Source organism: Aegilops tauschii, chromosome 1 (genome assembly GCF_002575655.3).
Source record: "Aegilops tauschii subsp. strangulata cultivar AL8/78 chromosome 1, Aet v6.0, whole genome shotgun sequence".
In the NCBI taxonomy this organism is placed as follows: domain Eukaryota; kingdom Viridiplantae; phylum Streptophyta; class Magnoliopsida; order Poales; family Poaceae; genus Aegilops; species Aegilops tauschii.
Window position 1 is genome coordinate 199,760,977 of NC_053035.3, and position 16,136 is coordinate 199,777,112.

At 44.2% G+C, this 16,136-nt stretch overlaps 1 long non-coding RNA gene across 7 annotated transcripts; it reads right to left on the reverse strand.

Annotated features, from left to right (window-relative positions):
* Window positions 1–579: 579 nt before the first annotated feature.
* Window positions 580–5,960, reverse strand: LOC141042431 (uncharacterized). Of its 7 annotated transcripts, XR_012205187.1 has the most exons (7): window positions 4,858–5,931; window positions 3,836–3,879; window positions 2,941–3,139; window positions 1,736–2,332; window positions 1,330–1,460; window positions 1,180–1,258; window positions 580–1,075 (listed from the first exon to the last, which is right to left on the reverse strand). It is a non-coding gene; the product is annotated as an uncharacterized lncRNA (long non-coding RNA). The 7 variants fall into 7 exon arrangements; XR_012205190.1 differs by having other exon boundaries at window positions 1,330–2,376; window positions 4,858–5,960; XR_012205185.1 differs by having other exon boundaries at window positions 580–1,044; window positions 1,330–2,332; window positions 4,858–5,938.
* Between the last annotated feature and the right edge of the window lie 10,176 nt (window positions 5,961–16,136).

A 16,136-nucleotide genomic window follows, 5' to 3' on the forward strand; every position in this document is an offset into this window, starting at 1 on the left:
AGTAATTATTTTGCTCTAAGTTTTCAACAGTTTACTATATCGTCGCCCATGTACTTGCATGGTTTGTATCATCGAACTGAATGATATTTTTTTTAAAAGAAAATGTTTTTTTATTCTTTTTTTTAACTAAACATTTTTTTACAATGATGTTCTAGACTTATCTTATTTTACAACTTGTACTTTAACATTTGAATTGCATGGTGTTTCTTTTTGCTTGAACTTTTACAATTTGAATTTCTGTCATTTCTTTTATTCCAAACGGACCACCGTTTTTAACTTATACTATCAATATTTTTAATTAAACCATTTTTCCTTTGTAGAACGGACCATCGTTTTTGTTTGTACGGATTAGTTGTAGAACTTGAACATCAGCGTCACGGAATTACACTTTGGACGGATCACCCTCTCCCATCTGGACTGACCACAAAACTTGCATCAGGAAACTCACAAAAACAAGGACGATTACAACGAGATCGACGAGAATGTATGAACCATACCATTTTTAGCTCAATAAATACTATACACAAAACAAGCAGAACTTATTAAACAAGATGTTTTTGAAGTTTCTCACATTAACACTTTTTATAATACAAAACTGAATGGTTCACTTTTACCTCCTCTTTTTAAAGTATTACAAACTGATGAACTAAAATAAAATGATGAGCACAGTGCATTTTTGTACCACAGTTGGTAATAGGGGCGCAATCCATGTGAATTGTATAAAAGGTAAGTACCAGTAAAAAGGATTGCTGGTGCTTTTATAGAGTTTGTAGTACCATCACAATCAAAGTTCATACTGACATAAGCTCTGGTCGTGCTCCGGCCAGAAAAACATACATAAGTACACTGCGGCCAAAGTATTACAAACTGACAAACATAATCAGCCACCTCGCTAGAACAGAGCATCTCAGACGCCTCTACTCCTGTTGCTTTTCCTTGTGCAGGAGGCTGTTGACAGAGCACGCAGTAACACAGGGGGCCATGGTAGCGACACGCGCAGTGACGCAGGTCTCCGAACTGATGGTCGCGATGAACTCGGCCACCCTGAAAGCACGGGGTTGGATTGAGCATGTCGCTGAAGTTGAGTAGAACATTTAGGAATTAGGATAATTAGGAAACAACAAACAGGTGAAGAAATCATGAAGTGAAATGAGTTATAGAAGACAGTATGCATTACACCTTGCTGATTATTGCTGATTTCTCAACTGAAACTGTTTACTACACAGCTGCCGTATTTGACTGAGCTACCCTGAAGTTGCTGGAATGGACAAAAGTCCTAATCAGAATCTCACCAACGTTTGACACTAGAATGAATTTCTGAAAACTTACCCAGTTTGGTTAGCTGCTGACTTGAGAAGAGCCATCCTTTTTGCATCGAAGAGCTGCTGTGATGTACTGAGCAATTGCTTTTTCTGATCTTACAAAATTATGTCCGATGAATCTCTCTAATATGTGTGAACCTTCCAAAATTAAATATGGATGTGTAAAGATGGCATCTTTTTTTTCCAGAAAAACAATAGGAGCGCATCCGCATAGTTATTCATCTCCATATCAATAATACTTGGCCACCAAAAACCTGACAAATGTTTTTTCTTGAAAACACACAACACATTTTTGGAATGCATCAGTACAAGCTGACATTTTTCAGTTTTCAGAAGCAACCAAACTTGCTAATTAATACTCATGTACTTACTGGGACCACATACATATCCTAATAGTAGTATCATGTACTTACTGCAGCCTGCACTCAGCTCCTTGAGCAACCGGCCACAAAACAAGAAGTTGTACTGTTGAGCAGGAGGTCCTCGACCCCGTGACTCCTCCAGCAAGCTCTACTGTTTGCTCAGCGCTCAAGCAAAAAAAAATTGTAGGGTGCTCAGCGCTATATTATTCAACATGACAAAATTGAACGTTCAACATTAGATGGGGACTTGGACGGGGTGCAGTGCTCTACTCGGACGGCGCCCAATGCTCAACTTGGACGGAGGAGTGCTCGCCGAAGCTCCAGTGGTAGTTGGGGTACATCAGTAGCAGATCGGGAGGAAGGGGGTTAGGCGAGAAGATTGAGCAGTGGTAGGGCACGACCGGAAGTGTCGGCTGTGGCCCAACCGCTGCACGCCGGCCCTCCGGCGACGGGGATAAGCGCGGTGAGGGCGGCCCTTTCCCAATAGAACTAAAATAGGAAACTTGAACTTTTCGTAATGCATTGCAGCAGCTGACAGACTGCCCTGTGACTGGGTGCTCGACGAGCAAGACCAGAATCTCATCATCTTTGATATTGTAGAAGTAGCAACACATTTTGCCCGGCTTGTCGACTCCCAGCCCAATTTTCCTGAGAACCAAGATAGACAAGAGAGAAAAATTTCTATCTTACAGCTGAAAAATTAAACACATAAAAAAAATCAGTTTTTTGGCTCTCAACCTCCTGCATATATATTTGAACTGATATTTTTCTGTCATTGAACATTACTGCCTCTCGAGTATGAACTATGCAAACTTTATTTTGGCCGAACTGTTAGAAATTTTCTATGAAGTGAAAACTATCATACAATATAAAACTGAATTATTTTTTTAACACGCACACTACACTGTTTCAGCTTTTCTTTATGAACTGATGATAAAATACATACAGGACTGCTACACCAGTAGCAAATTCATGAATACATGACTTTTTTTTGGAGAGCAATCTAACAAGTGTTATAGGAAACCACGGAACAAGTACATGTTTTGAACTGCTCAAGAACACGCATCAAGCAAAAAAGTACAAACCACTTCTGATTCACTAAACGTGAGCTAATTTTCAATAGAGATTCACTAGAACAACTTCTGATTTTTTTTAAACATCTAGCTTCTCATTATTTTCAATTTGAACTTGCTTGTTTTTTGTTTTTAGCAACGCGAAATGAAGCAATAAGCAAGAGACGGGACGGGGGTCAGTACCTGCCGGTGTCGGCGGAGAAGCGCGGTGGTCATGCCAGCGAACATGGGGCCAACGATGACGTGAATCACACGAAAAACACACGAAAAAAATATCAAGTAATGTAATCTGTAGCAAATTTCCATGCTGAACTTTCCTAGTTCAGATCATTGAACTCTCCCAGCCGGTGATGCTTCTCTCAGGAACGGAACCCAGTGGACCCTGCACACGGAAAGCCCATCGCGGCAATGTTAGTACTTCCCAAGGTGCTGCATCTGTACTCAGTATGGCGATGTGTTTGTACTGCCCAAAAACATACGTGAGAGCACAAAGTAAACATTTTTTAAAATTTGTGCTCACACGTATAGTGACAAACACCTAAAGAACATGTTCCTTTCACATCTTCCCAACTACTCAATTAGCAGAACAACACATCTATGCATTTTAATAGCAGGAGCAAAGAAAGAGATAGATTGCTGTGAGAGAGTGTCGTTGATGCACGCAGAGGACTACCATCAGCGCTCAACTTGGACGGCTGCCAGCAACCATGGTGGACGGGCTGGTGGTGCTGCCTTATTGGCATATGCAATGCAGGAATCACAAGTTCGAAAAAACTAACTATGAAATTTGCATCACTGAGCAGCTTTTGTGCGTTTAGCCTTAGAAGTTTGTGTGGCGCAGCATAGACTGCAGCAAGAACACAAATTCAGGAAAACACCAAAAACACTCTGAACATTCAGGGGTTCTTTTTTTTTGTTCTACATACTATAATGAAAGTTCAGTCAGAACCTGTCTCCTACTTGATCGCAGCAAAGGACCTGATCGTTCATCATCGATCGAAGTACTTGAATAGATGGAAAGAGTAGGCGATTATGTATCATGCACTATATAATATACTCTTGTATATGCGTAGCTAACCTGACGTTGACCCGTCATGGGGTGGATTCCGGCCTAACCCCATGCTGCCAAGTCAAAAGTTGACACAAGATTAGTTTCAGTGCGACTAAATGGCATGATTCATCAGTTCATCAGTTCAATCAAAAAGTCACAGGTTCATGGCCAATTTTTCAATGGTTCAATTCAAAATTCAACAATTAATTTTTTCAACTGTTCAAACCGAGGAATGACAGCTAACCCATCATACTTCATGTAATTTCCTATAGAAAACGATTCACGGCCAAATTTGCAAGCACACATACTTCCTGTAGAAAACGGATACACTATCTTTAAGCTGCAACACTATCTTTCTTTTTAGAGTACATCCACTAGGCGATGTCGTCCTGGTCATCACGGAGAAGTAGAACTGCTCCATCATCTTCAGCGGCACCGCCGACTCTACGCAAGCCATGTGTGGGGAGGCGGGGCCGGCGCGCTGAAAGGAGGCGGCGCTGCGGGGAGGCGGCGATGGCTTTTTCCTGATGTACTATGCTTTGTATTTTGATGCTCACACTAGCTAGGTCTGTAGAAGTTGTTCCATGAGTTGTTATGCAAGTGGAAACACAGAATCTTTTAGAGCTCAATTTCTTGTGGAGGAAGTGGAAGAAGGATTAACTAATATTTGGTCTTGGCACAGTAAATATATTTGAACCTAGACAATTTAACTGGTTGAACTGAGACAGTCAAACTGATTAGCACATCTAGGTATAATGAGATTATTTAACTAGTTGAACTGAGACAGATTAGCACCACTAATCCACCATGTGATTTTGTTTGTAGTTTAGAAACATATACAGAAATGACTCCCATTCCAGTAGCTCAGCAAGCATCAAATTCTTCCTAAAACTTCCATTGCTTAAACGATAATCAGTGTACATTCTAACAAGAATTAACATGCTACCAAAAGGAACACACGCATACCAGTTTAGTAGCAACAATTAGAATTAGCCAAGTTCATTTGAGGTACCAGACGCACAAGTGCAGTGGCAGCTCGACGCACATACCTGCTCCACTGTTTCATGCCTCCATCTCACTACTCCCTAGTACACTGGCTGCCGACTTGATGTACCCTGCACACACACAGCCGCCAATTAGTATGCACACACACAACCTGCCACACACCCAGGACTGCATCTTCTCCACAATTTGGACCGGCGATGTAGCAACACAGAAAAAAATATGTAGGAGTCGTCACTGTCGCCTCCTTGCCGCCCGAGTGATGTAGCAACATAGAAAAAATCTGGCGGTGGCCAACGCCAGGGGAAGATGGGGCGGCCGGCGGCTGGCGCCATGTGTGGATGGGGCGGGTGGCGGCCAGCGCTAGGGGAGGACGGGGGGTGGACTGCAGCCGGCGCCAGGGGAGGACGGGGGCGGTTGGTGGCCGGCGCGCCAGGGGAGACGTGGCGGTGGCCAGAGCTGGTGCAGATGTGGGCGGGGCGGCGGCAGGAGCCTGGGAGGAGAGTGCGGCAGGGAAGGTCGGGGCGGCGGCGCGCATGGCAGGAGGAGCAAGGAGCTGCGGAGGCGGCGCGCGTGCTAGGAGCAGGAAGGAGGTGCGGGGGCGGCGGCACGGATGCCAGGAGGAGGAAGGAGGTGCGGGGACGGCGGCGCACGTGCCAGGAGGAGGAAGGAGGCGCGGGGATGGCGGCGCGCGTGCCAGGAGGAGGAAGGAGGCGCGCGTGCCAGGAGGAGGAAGAGGAGCGGGACCGGTGACACACTTGGTCCGGAGGAGGAAGAAGAGCAGGGTCGCCGGCGCTCTTTGGATCGGGAGAAAATGAGGAGAGTGCGGCGACGGGTGTGGGGAATCGGAGATTGGAAGGAGGTGGATTCGTCGGCGGCCAGTCACGGTGCCGCGGGCTCCCTCGCTCCGGCTGCCGCCGTCGCTCGCTCGCCTGCTGTCACAGCCTAATTTTTTGCTTCTTTTTTTCATTATATTTTCTGAGGTTTTTGTTTGAGTTTTCTTTTTTCATTGCTTTATGGTCTGAAAACTGAAGAAGATGACCTCTTCTTTATTTTCAGAGTGGCTTGTCATCCTTAAATCCTTCTCAAATCCTTCCCTAAATCATATCATTTCCATCCTAGCTCCAATCCGAATATTCTTTTTAGTGCGAATATTCCTTTTCTATTAAAGGAATCATCCTTTTTGTCCTAGGTTGTGAAGCAACCTATATTTTCATCACTCCTAAAATTCTCAAATAATTCTCATAAATTTTTTGGGTCATATCTTCCTCAAATATGGCAAAACATTTCATTTGCCATGTTTATCATCATGCTCGAATAATTCATTTTCTATTCTGCCCTAAATGGCACGTTGTGAAGCAAGTGCTATTTTCCTTTGCCCAATTGATCTCAAACTCCTTGGACACCTTTTCCTATCCATATCATTGCCACATGACAAAATGCAACCTCATTTGCCTAGTAGTCATTTAATTATGATTTTCCAAAATTTCTGTCCAGAAAAAAACTTTGTGAAGGAGGTACAAGCTAGGCATATCCAAATAAGATGCACTTTTGCATGGTCCTTCATATCATCAAATCATAGCCCTCCACCAAAGTTGAGCTCATTTAATGCCTCCATGTGAGCACAGCTTCAAATCTTTGATTATGTCTAAAATTTCAGTTTGTGAAGCAAGTATATTTTATCTTGCTTCATTATGGCTGTAAATTTTTCTAGACCTTCTCCTATCCATATAAACTCCATACACCAAGTTGTGGTTCAATCCATTTAACCATTTCCCCTCTAGAATTTCTGCAAGTTTCTGGTCAGTGGGGATGTTTGTGAAGGAAGTACCATTTTGGTTTATCCAAATGGTGTGAAACCTTTTCCAGCATCTTCATATGACCAAATAACTCTGCCCTGCCCAAGTTCAGATCAAGTGGCTTCACCATTTGAGTGCATCATCATGATTTCTATTCTGGACCAATTTAGGCAGTTGTGAAGCAACTATATTAAGCATTGGTCCAAATCATCTCAACTTTTCCAAGATCGTAGTCCCTCCATAGTTCAACACCCTAGACAACTCCGTTTGACTCAATCAAATTCCTGTTGATCAACGGTGCTCGTCCAAACTTGATACAGCAAACTTCACGCGAGCACTCACATCTCTCCTTGGCACTTCTGCGTGATCCATCACCTCCCTCGGCCTCTAGTATGAAAGGACTAAACACTAGACAACGTTTCTCTGCCTCTTGCGTCCCCTCCTTGCCGGTCACAGTGGTGACCGCGTCGTTTGCACGTGCTCTGGCAGCAATGGACGTGAGCTGAGCGTCGTTTGCTTCGGGCCCCTCCTCTCGTCGTCTCCGCGCGCCTCGTCGTGTCCAACAGCTAGCCCGCGTTGTCGCCGTTCCCCTGGAGCCAGCTCCCCCTCCGTCCGCTTCTCCGTCGGTGCTCGTCGCCGCGCGTCCACGGGCGCACAGTGCCGACAAGGCATTAATGGCGCCGTGGCTCCTCCCTCTCTTGTCCCCGAGCCCCTCTCGTCTTCGTGACCCTTGTCTACTTCCCCTCGTCGCCGTTCGAGCTTGGCCACAAGCACACGCGTCCGCGGTGGCTCGAACCGCCTTGCCACGGCTATTTAAGCCAGCCCCGACCCCTCCCGAGCACACCAGCCTCCCCAATGCACTCCTCTAGGCCCTCCCCACCTCTAGCCCGAGCTCGAGGAGCTCTCTGTCTCCCCCATGGCCGCCGTGTCTGCCGCGGCCTCTCTCCTAAATTAGCTCGAAGCCGGCCCCCTCCCTCCCTCATTCCTTCACCAGGGGAGTCCCCTCGACCCCCTGATCCTCCCCACCTACTTGCCCCTTGCCGGAGTGCCCCGCAGCCCCATAACCCAACTCCACCCGAAGCCCTCCGCCGCCGCGTCTGGTGTCCTGCTCCTCCCCATCCTCCACGGCGTCCGTGCCCTACGGGGACGGGTTCGCCTCGGTCTCCTCTACGCGTGGGTGGTCCGAGCACTCCGAACGGTGGCCGGAGCCGGCCGGACGGGCACGGCGCCACGCTCCTCCCTCTACCTCCGTCGGGCGGCGTCGGGAAGGAGATGAGGAAGACGACGCCCACGACCCTGGCTACCAGCTGGCTGTGGGCCCCGCACGTCAGTGAGCCAGCCGCCGGCCCCGCGTTGACCCCGCCAAGCTGACATGGATAAGTGACGGGCCCCACCCGCGGGACCCGCACGTCAGCGACTCTAGGCCCGATACCGCCTCTGCTGACTGGGTTAAGTGGAGGCTTATTCTGTAGAAGACGTCTCCCCCTCACGAAAGCGTATTCTCCCTCTGCTTCATCCCAAAGTACGTTTTCTTTTATTGAAAGCGCATTTCCCTCTGTTTCAGCCCAGAATACGTTTTCTTAGTCAGAAAGCGTATTTCTAATTTTGTGCCTCTACATTATCCACTCAGGGACCTATTTGTGGTGATATTCTTGCAGAATGGTCCCTGAACTTCAACCCTTCACATCTTTTCAACCGTAACTCCAAACGAGGTGAAACCAACACCCACGTCTTCATCTCATCGAGCCCGTTCTGTTCTCACCATTTTCACTAGGCTTCAACATTCTGAAAATGACCATTTTCCCTTGCCCCAATCAGCCCCCTCCGAGAGAGTACCCTTTCCGGCGATTCCTTCCGCGGTCATTCCGCACTTCTTCCCGGAGCCTTCTCCATCCCCAGGCAAGCCACAACCACCATTTGCATGATAGCCATGCAGAAACATTGGTTTCCAACTTGAATCTTTAATAACTGTTTGATTGTTTTGCTATTGTTGTCGGTATTTCGGTTATTCTTATGGATCGGTGTTTACCGTCGTGATATGTTTTCTTGCACTCTGCTACTTTGTTTGTCATGCTAGTATTACTTTCTTATGGACCATGTTTGGTAGTAGTACATGTTGGTGATGGTCTTCGGTGCATGACTGTCGTCTGTTCCGAGTACCGCTGTTATGCATGTTTCTTTGCATCTAGTTGATTAAATACTTGCATGGTAGTTTTATCGTTATGCTATTGCATGGTATTTATTATTGATGCTAATGGTCATGTCATGCTATGGGTAGTGTGCTAGTTGTGATATTCATGCTCGGCAGTATGCCATGCTCATCTGGATAAATGTTTACATGTTGTTGCTATGCTCGTTGATTATGATACACCCCCTTCTTATGTTTGATATCACATTCATGCATTGTTGTTGCATCCTGTTATTTTTGTCATGGCTCAGCATATTGCATTCAAGTTTAACCGGATTAAATTGAACTTGAAGAACTGCTGGCTGAGTCATGGTGCCACCATATCGATCTGACCAGTGCAACCACGCTTACCCTATGGGGGGTCCTAACTGGGTCTATTGTCATGCCTCTCACCGGTACCTCCCGCGAGGGAAGGTTATGCGCGGGCGCTACCCTGATCAGGTAGGACGGCATAAGCCTTGTGTGCCCGTTGTTGAGTATGGATCCTTGTCCCTGTTTGGGACCGTTTTGCCACGACGGTGGCCGTTGGTGCCTTTGGTAGGCACGGGGCCACCCAGGACTTAGCCCAAAGGGGAGTTGGTCAGAGTGGCCGGGAGGGTGTCATGGCAGTAGATCGGTTTTTTCGGAACGTCGTGTCCGCACGTATGGGAGTGCGAGACCACGGGTTCCGTGGTGTGGGTACAGTGTGCTAACCTCTACAGAGTGTGTGTGTTAAATCTATCGATAGCCGCGCCCGCGAATAAGGGCCCAGTTCGTGTCGGTCACACTGTGGGTCAACAGTAATAATAATTTGCTTAATGACAACCCCGGTTCGATGATGAAAGAAGTTGGTTGATACTTAGGTGATCGTGAGAGGATCACTGTGGTATCGTGGATACCGACTCGTTGGATATTTGGGGTGTTATGCGAGATTCAAGGGTAAAGGTCAAGCTCCTTGTGGTCATGTATGATTACTACGGTATTGTTAATACCAAGCTTGATTGGATCCTGAGATGATCGTGTGATGTCCGTGATGGTAAGTGATACATGTGATGGTTACGATGTAACCCGAACAGAGTAAGTTGGTGCATGATAGTTCATCATGTTGCATGCTAGTATTATCTTGTTCATATGTTCATGCCATGCTCATATTGTTCTAGCTGTATCATCTTGTTCATGCTATGATTGATCTGATAGTATCATGTTAATCCTTGTTAACCTGTAATTGCCATGCTGTTGTTCGTCTTGATTGCTTTGGTCGCTGTGAGCTTGCAAGTACATTCCATGTACTGACCTGGCGTGTCATGCCAGCTTGTAGGTCATGCCGGATATGATTGCTTGTTTGTCGTGGATTCCTTGCTTGCGAGCTAGGATAAGCGTTCCAGCCAGAGTCCCTACGGAGTGGAGTTCACCACCGTCGTCGCTTTTCCGCTACCAGTAGTCATTCCGCTGCGTCGTGTTGTTCTGCTGCTTGCATAGAGCAACCGTGGCAGGCGTAGTGTCGCCGTGCCGATGTAATCCCCTTGTACCCCAATAGATTGCAATAAAGAGCTGATTTGTTCTATGCTAAGCAGTGCCGTATTCCAGAAGACTTCTCCTCAATTTCTGGGCTAGAATACGGGGCGTTCCGGTTTCTCTGAGCCGGGGTGCCACACCCGCGACGACCGCCTCCGGCGAAAGGGGGCGGGTCGGGGAGTTTCTACTGTGGTCTGCGCGTCGCGCACTTATAGGGACAGATGGTAACATAATATTATTCTGTTACTGGTAACAAAATAGCCTTGTCCTATATATATAAACACTATTCTGATCACGGGATCAGAATATTATTCTGATCACAACATGAACTTCCTGATTTACACGCCTGAACTTCCCTCTGTAGGAACCCGACCTTCGGGCTATCTTCACAACCGTGTCTCCCCGCGCGAATTATTCTGGTTAGTCATGTTCTATATGATGTAAGTGTAATCTAGAAACGGATTTTAGCAACTAAATGCACGTTTTGAATAGGAATCTCGCTCGTTGGCGGATTTTGCTCTGGGCGTGATGAAATTGCGTTTTTTGCAATTTTACTGCCTGAGTAGTTCGACCTGAACTTCTCCAAGTGCTAGGTTGAACTTCCACCAACATTGCCCAAATGGGGCTTGCGATATACCGTTGGAAAGCTATGGACATGAGTATCATGACCCAAGTTAAATTTTTGGCAAAATGTGAGCGGTTTAAGAGCAGTTTTGAAAACTGTTTTTTCTTCATACAAAAAACGTGAATCGTATTTTCGATCGCATTTCTAAACCGCTTATCGGAATGAGGCAAATAATATGGCGCTGGAAAGCTGCTGCAAAACTGCTCCTTCCACATGTTGAATATTTTCTCTAATTCCCTATGGTTAAAGAGTAATTTGGAAAATCATAAAATTTCGCAAACCGAACAGCCGATTTTGTATTTTCAATGCCATTTCTAAATAGCTAATCCAATTGAGGCAAATGATATGGCGTTGAAAAGCTTATGAAAATGCGCTACTTTTTCATGTTGAAAGTTTTTTCTAATTTTGAACGGTTTAAGAGTAATTTAGCAAACGGTACAAGTTCCATCGAGTTCATATTTTCGAGCTAATTTTTTAACCGTGCGTCCGAATGCAGCAAACGATATTGCATTGGAAAGATAAAGGAAATGCAAAACTTTTTGATATATATTATATCTCCCAGTTCCTTACGGTTTTAAGACAATTTTGAAAATGGCTAAAAATGTATTTTCGCCGTAATTTCTACAAACTTTGTCGGAATGGGGCAAATAATATACTGCTGAAAAGCTACAGAAAATGCAAAACTTTCTCATGTTGATGGCATCATGCGTTCAAAAATGATGAGATCATGCCTTCTGCCATTATCGCGAAACAGATTCTTCAGAAATGTACCGCATGAAGAACTTGAACTTCTCGGCATGTGTACCTGAACTTCACTCTGTTTTTCACGTGCTTTTTTTGGTCGTAGCTCTCCATCCACTCACCGGAATTGAGTAAGTGATATACCGATGGAAACCTGATGTAAACATGCAAGTTTCACGTGTTGATCATTTTTTCATACTCGCGGCGGTTTTAAAAGTTTTTCATCTGAAATTCATTCATTATAGTAGTTGAACTTCCTGCTGTTTTCACGTTGAACTTCTGTGACGTATTTTCGTTTGTAATTTCTCATCCATTTCGTTGGTGTTACACAAATGATATACTTTATGCACAAACTTCTCTCACAATAACTTTTTTAACTTTCTCCGACCGAGGACTTGAACTTATAGCAACAAAAAATTTGGACCTTGCCTTTTAATTCATTTTTCTCATATTAAACACATACCATGTAGTACATGAACCTTTTCCATTTTTATAATTTGTTTTTTTCTTTTTGAAATCAAATTGCACCCAAATAGTAACTGGTCTTCTTTGTGGATTATGAGAATTATTTTAAAACACAAAAAACAATATATTTTTTGTGTTTTTTAACATGGAAATACAAGGTGAACCTCTCTCGCAATAATTTTTGTACTTCCCCAGACAGAGCACTTGAACTTCTTTCAACAAACCTTTTAAGCTTTTATTTTTCTATACTTTTATTCTCACCTGAAATGCATTCTTTGCAGTAGTTGAACTTCTCGTTGTTTTCACCTTAAACTTCTGTCACGTATTTTTGTTCAACCTCTCACAAGAATTTTTGAACTTTCTCGGGCCGAGCACTTGAACTTCTAGCAACAAAACTTTAGGCTTTGCATTTTCATTCTTTTTTTAATATAAAATGCACACCGTGGTGTACGTGAACTTTTGGCAGTTATCGATCTGAACTTCTAAGATCATGTGTTCTGCCTTCATCGGAAAAACAGAGTCTCCGAAAATGCACTTCGTGAAGAGGTTGAACTTCTCAAGCAGGTCTTTTTGAACTTCACTTTATTTTTCACGTGTTGTTTTTTGCCCGTAACTCCCCAACCACATACCGGAATTGAGAAAATGATATACCGATGGAAAGCTATTGAAAACACACAACTTTCCCCGTGTTGATCATTTTTCATACTCTTGACGGTCGAAAAGAATTTTTTCAATACATAAAAACATGCTCTAATTGGTATACATGAAACTTTTAAACCGTACATCGGAATGTACCATATAATATACGGTTGGAAAGCTTATGAATAGGAACAACTTTTTATGTAGATATGTGTTACAAATTCGTTCCCGTTTGAGAGTAGTTTTAAAAATGGCAAACACGATGTTGTTTTTACCTCTCTTTTTTAACATGTAATTGAAGGTCGGAGTCTCGTAATATAATTTTTTAACCGTGTAGGGTGGAGCACGTGAACTTCTTGCAACAACCTTTTAGGCTTTTAGTTTTCTATTCTTTATTATCATCTGAACCGCATTCCGTATAGTATTTGAACTGCTCGCTATTTTCATATTGAACTTCGGCCACGTTTTTTCAGTTAATAGAGTGGGATGAGAAATTACAAACGAAAATACTTCACAGCCCACTCTAATACCAAACCACTCTGTTATTATAAACCGAGTTAAATTGGTATATGTGAAAATACGTCACAGCCCACGAAAATATGTCACAGTCCCGTTGCTATGAGAATCATTTTCCATCGGTATATGTGAGAGAGGTTTAAAAATCACTTGGAAAAGCATATGTATAGAAAACCGAGTTATTTGAATTTTGAACTACTCCGTTATTATAAATTGAAGTTCTTGGTTTATTCTTTAGTAACGGGAGAAATCTGAGTATTGTAAAAGACATCAAACCTCTCTACTATTATAGATTGAACTTGTTGGGTTTATTGTTTTAGTAATGAGGAAAATCTGAGTTTTTATATACATTGAACTACTCTGTTATTTTATTTTGAACTTCTTGGTTTTATTCTTTTAATAACGAGAAAAATCAAAGGTTTTAATATACATTAAACTATTCTATCATTTAAAACTGAACTTCCTAGTTTTTATTTTTGCTAGGAGTATTTTAATGAACATCCAACTGTTGTGGTATTTAAACCTGAACGTTTTATTTTATTTTTTAGAAATGAATATTTTTTTAATAAACTTCAGACTTCTCTATTTTCAAAATTCGAACTTCATGAATTTTTTGAATGTTCGCCTCTGTATTTTTAGATACCCGATGTGTGTGTTTTGCCGTAAGCGAACATATTGAACTATCCGCGGCAGAGAATATGAACTTCACATCAACCTTTTTTTTGTCTTCAAGAAATGCTCGCTTTTTTTGCTTTTAATATTGAACTTCTATGCTCTATTTTTTTTCTAACAATTTCATGAAGGAGAAGGGAAGCAACAACATAATGTGTGTCAGAGAGCAACTAGTTGGGGAAACCAACCAATACGTGATACATTTTTTACTGTAAAGAACATAGAACAATTTTTTCTATCATGTCTTTCCAATTTGAACCTAACTAAAAAGTTTCCATTAAATGTATTTTTTAGTATTTCCGTATTGGTTGAACTTGCTGCTTTCTCAAAACTGAACTTCCTAATTTTTTACTCCATGAACACAAAAAAAACTGACACTATAAAACCAATATGGAAAACAAACTTCCTGGAGCCGCATCGTTGAACGGCCCGAGACGGCGGTGTAGAACTTTCTGGGTGACACAATGTGAACGCATATTGTTTAGAAATGTATGAGCTCATCAACAAGGATCTAATTTGAATACAAATGATACACTGAGAAAATACGAAAGAAAACAAAAAAACTGTGACGCCCCCGATTCAATCGTACACTAATCATGCACGCAAACGTGTACGATCAAGATTAGGGACTCACGGGAAGATATCACAACACAACTCTAAAACATAAATAAGTCATACAAGCATCATAATACAAGACAGGGGCCTCGAGGGCTCGAATACAAGTGCTCGATCATAGACGAGTCAGCGGAAGCAACAATATCTGAGTACAGACATAAGTTAAACATGTTTGCCTTAAGAAGGCTAGCACAAACTGGGATACAGATCGAAAGAGGCGCAGGCCTCCTGCCTGGGATCCTCCTAACTACTCCTGGTCATCGTCAGCGGGCTGCACGTAGTAGTAGGCTCCTCCGGTGTAGTAGGAGTCATCGTCGACGGTGGCGTCTGGCTCCTGGGCTCCAGCATCTGGTTGCGACAACCAGGTAGAAAGGAAAGGGGGAAAAGAGGGAGAAAAGCAACCGTGAGTACTCATGCAAAGTACTCGCAAGCAAGGAGCTACACTACATATGCATGTGTATATGTGTAAAGGGCCATATCGGTGGACTGAACTGCAAAATGCCAGAATAAGAGGGGGATAGCTAATCATGTCGAAGACTACGCTTCTGGCCACCTCCATCTTGCAGCATGTAGAAGAGAGTAGATGGTAAGTTCACCAAGTAGCATCGTATAGCATAATCCTACCCGGCGATCCCCTCCTCGTCGCCCTGTTAGAGAGCGATCACCGGGTTATATCTGGCACTTGGAAGGGTGTGTTTTATTAAGTATCCAGTTCTAGTTGTCATAAGGTCAAGGTACAACTCCGGGTCGTCCTTTTACCGAGGGACACGGCTATTCGAATAGATAAACTTTCCTGCAGGGGTGCACCACATAACCCAACACGCTCGATCCCATTTGGCCGGACACACTTTTCTGGGTCATGCCCGGCCGCGGAAGATCAACACGTCGTGGCCCCACCTAGGCACAATAGAGAGGTCAGCACGCCGGTCTAAATCCTATGGCGCAGGGGTCTGGGCCCATCGCCCATTGCACACCTGCAAGTTGCGAACGCGGCCGGAAGCAGACCTAGCCTAGCAGGCGTTCCAGTCCAATCCGGCGCGCGCCGCTCAGTCGCTGACGTCACGAAGGCTTCGGCTGATACCACGACGTCGAGTGCCCATAACTGTTCCCGCGTAGTTGGTTAGTGCGTATAGACCAAATGGCCAGACTCAGATCAAATACCAAGATCTCGTTAAGCGTGTTAGTATCCGCGAATGCCGACCAGGGCCAGGCCCACCTCTCTCCTAGGTGGTCTCAACCTGCCCTATCGCTCCGCCACAAAGTAACAGTCGGGGGCCGTCGGGAACCCAGGCCCACCTCTATCGGGATGGAGCCACCTGCCCCTTCAGCCCCCATCTCCGAACAGTATCATAAGTAATGTGACAGTATAAAGTATATAGCATATGTCCATGATCACCTCCCGAAGTGATCACGGCCCAGTAGTATAGCATGGCAGACGGACAAGAGTGTAGGGCCACTTATGGAACACTAGCATCCTATACTAAGCATTAGGATAGCAGGTAACAATTGTAGCAACAATGATAGGCTATGCAGCTGAATAGGATTAACCGAAGCAGTAACATGCTACACTCT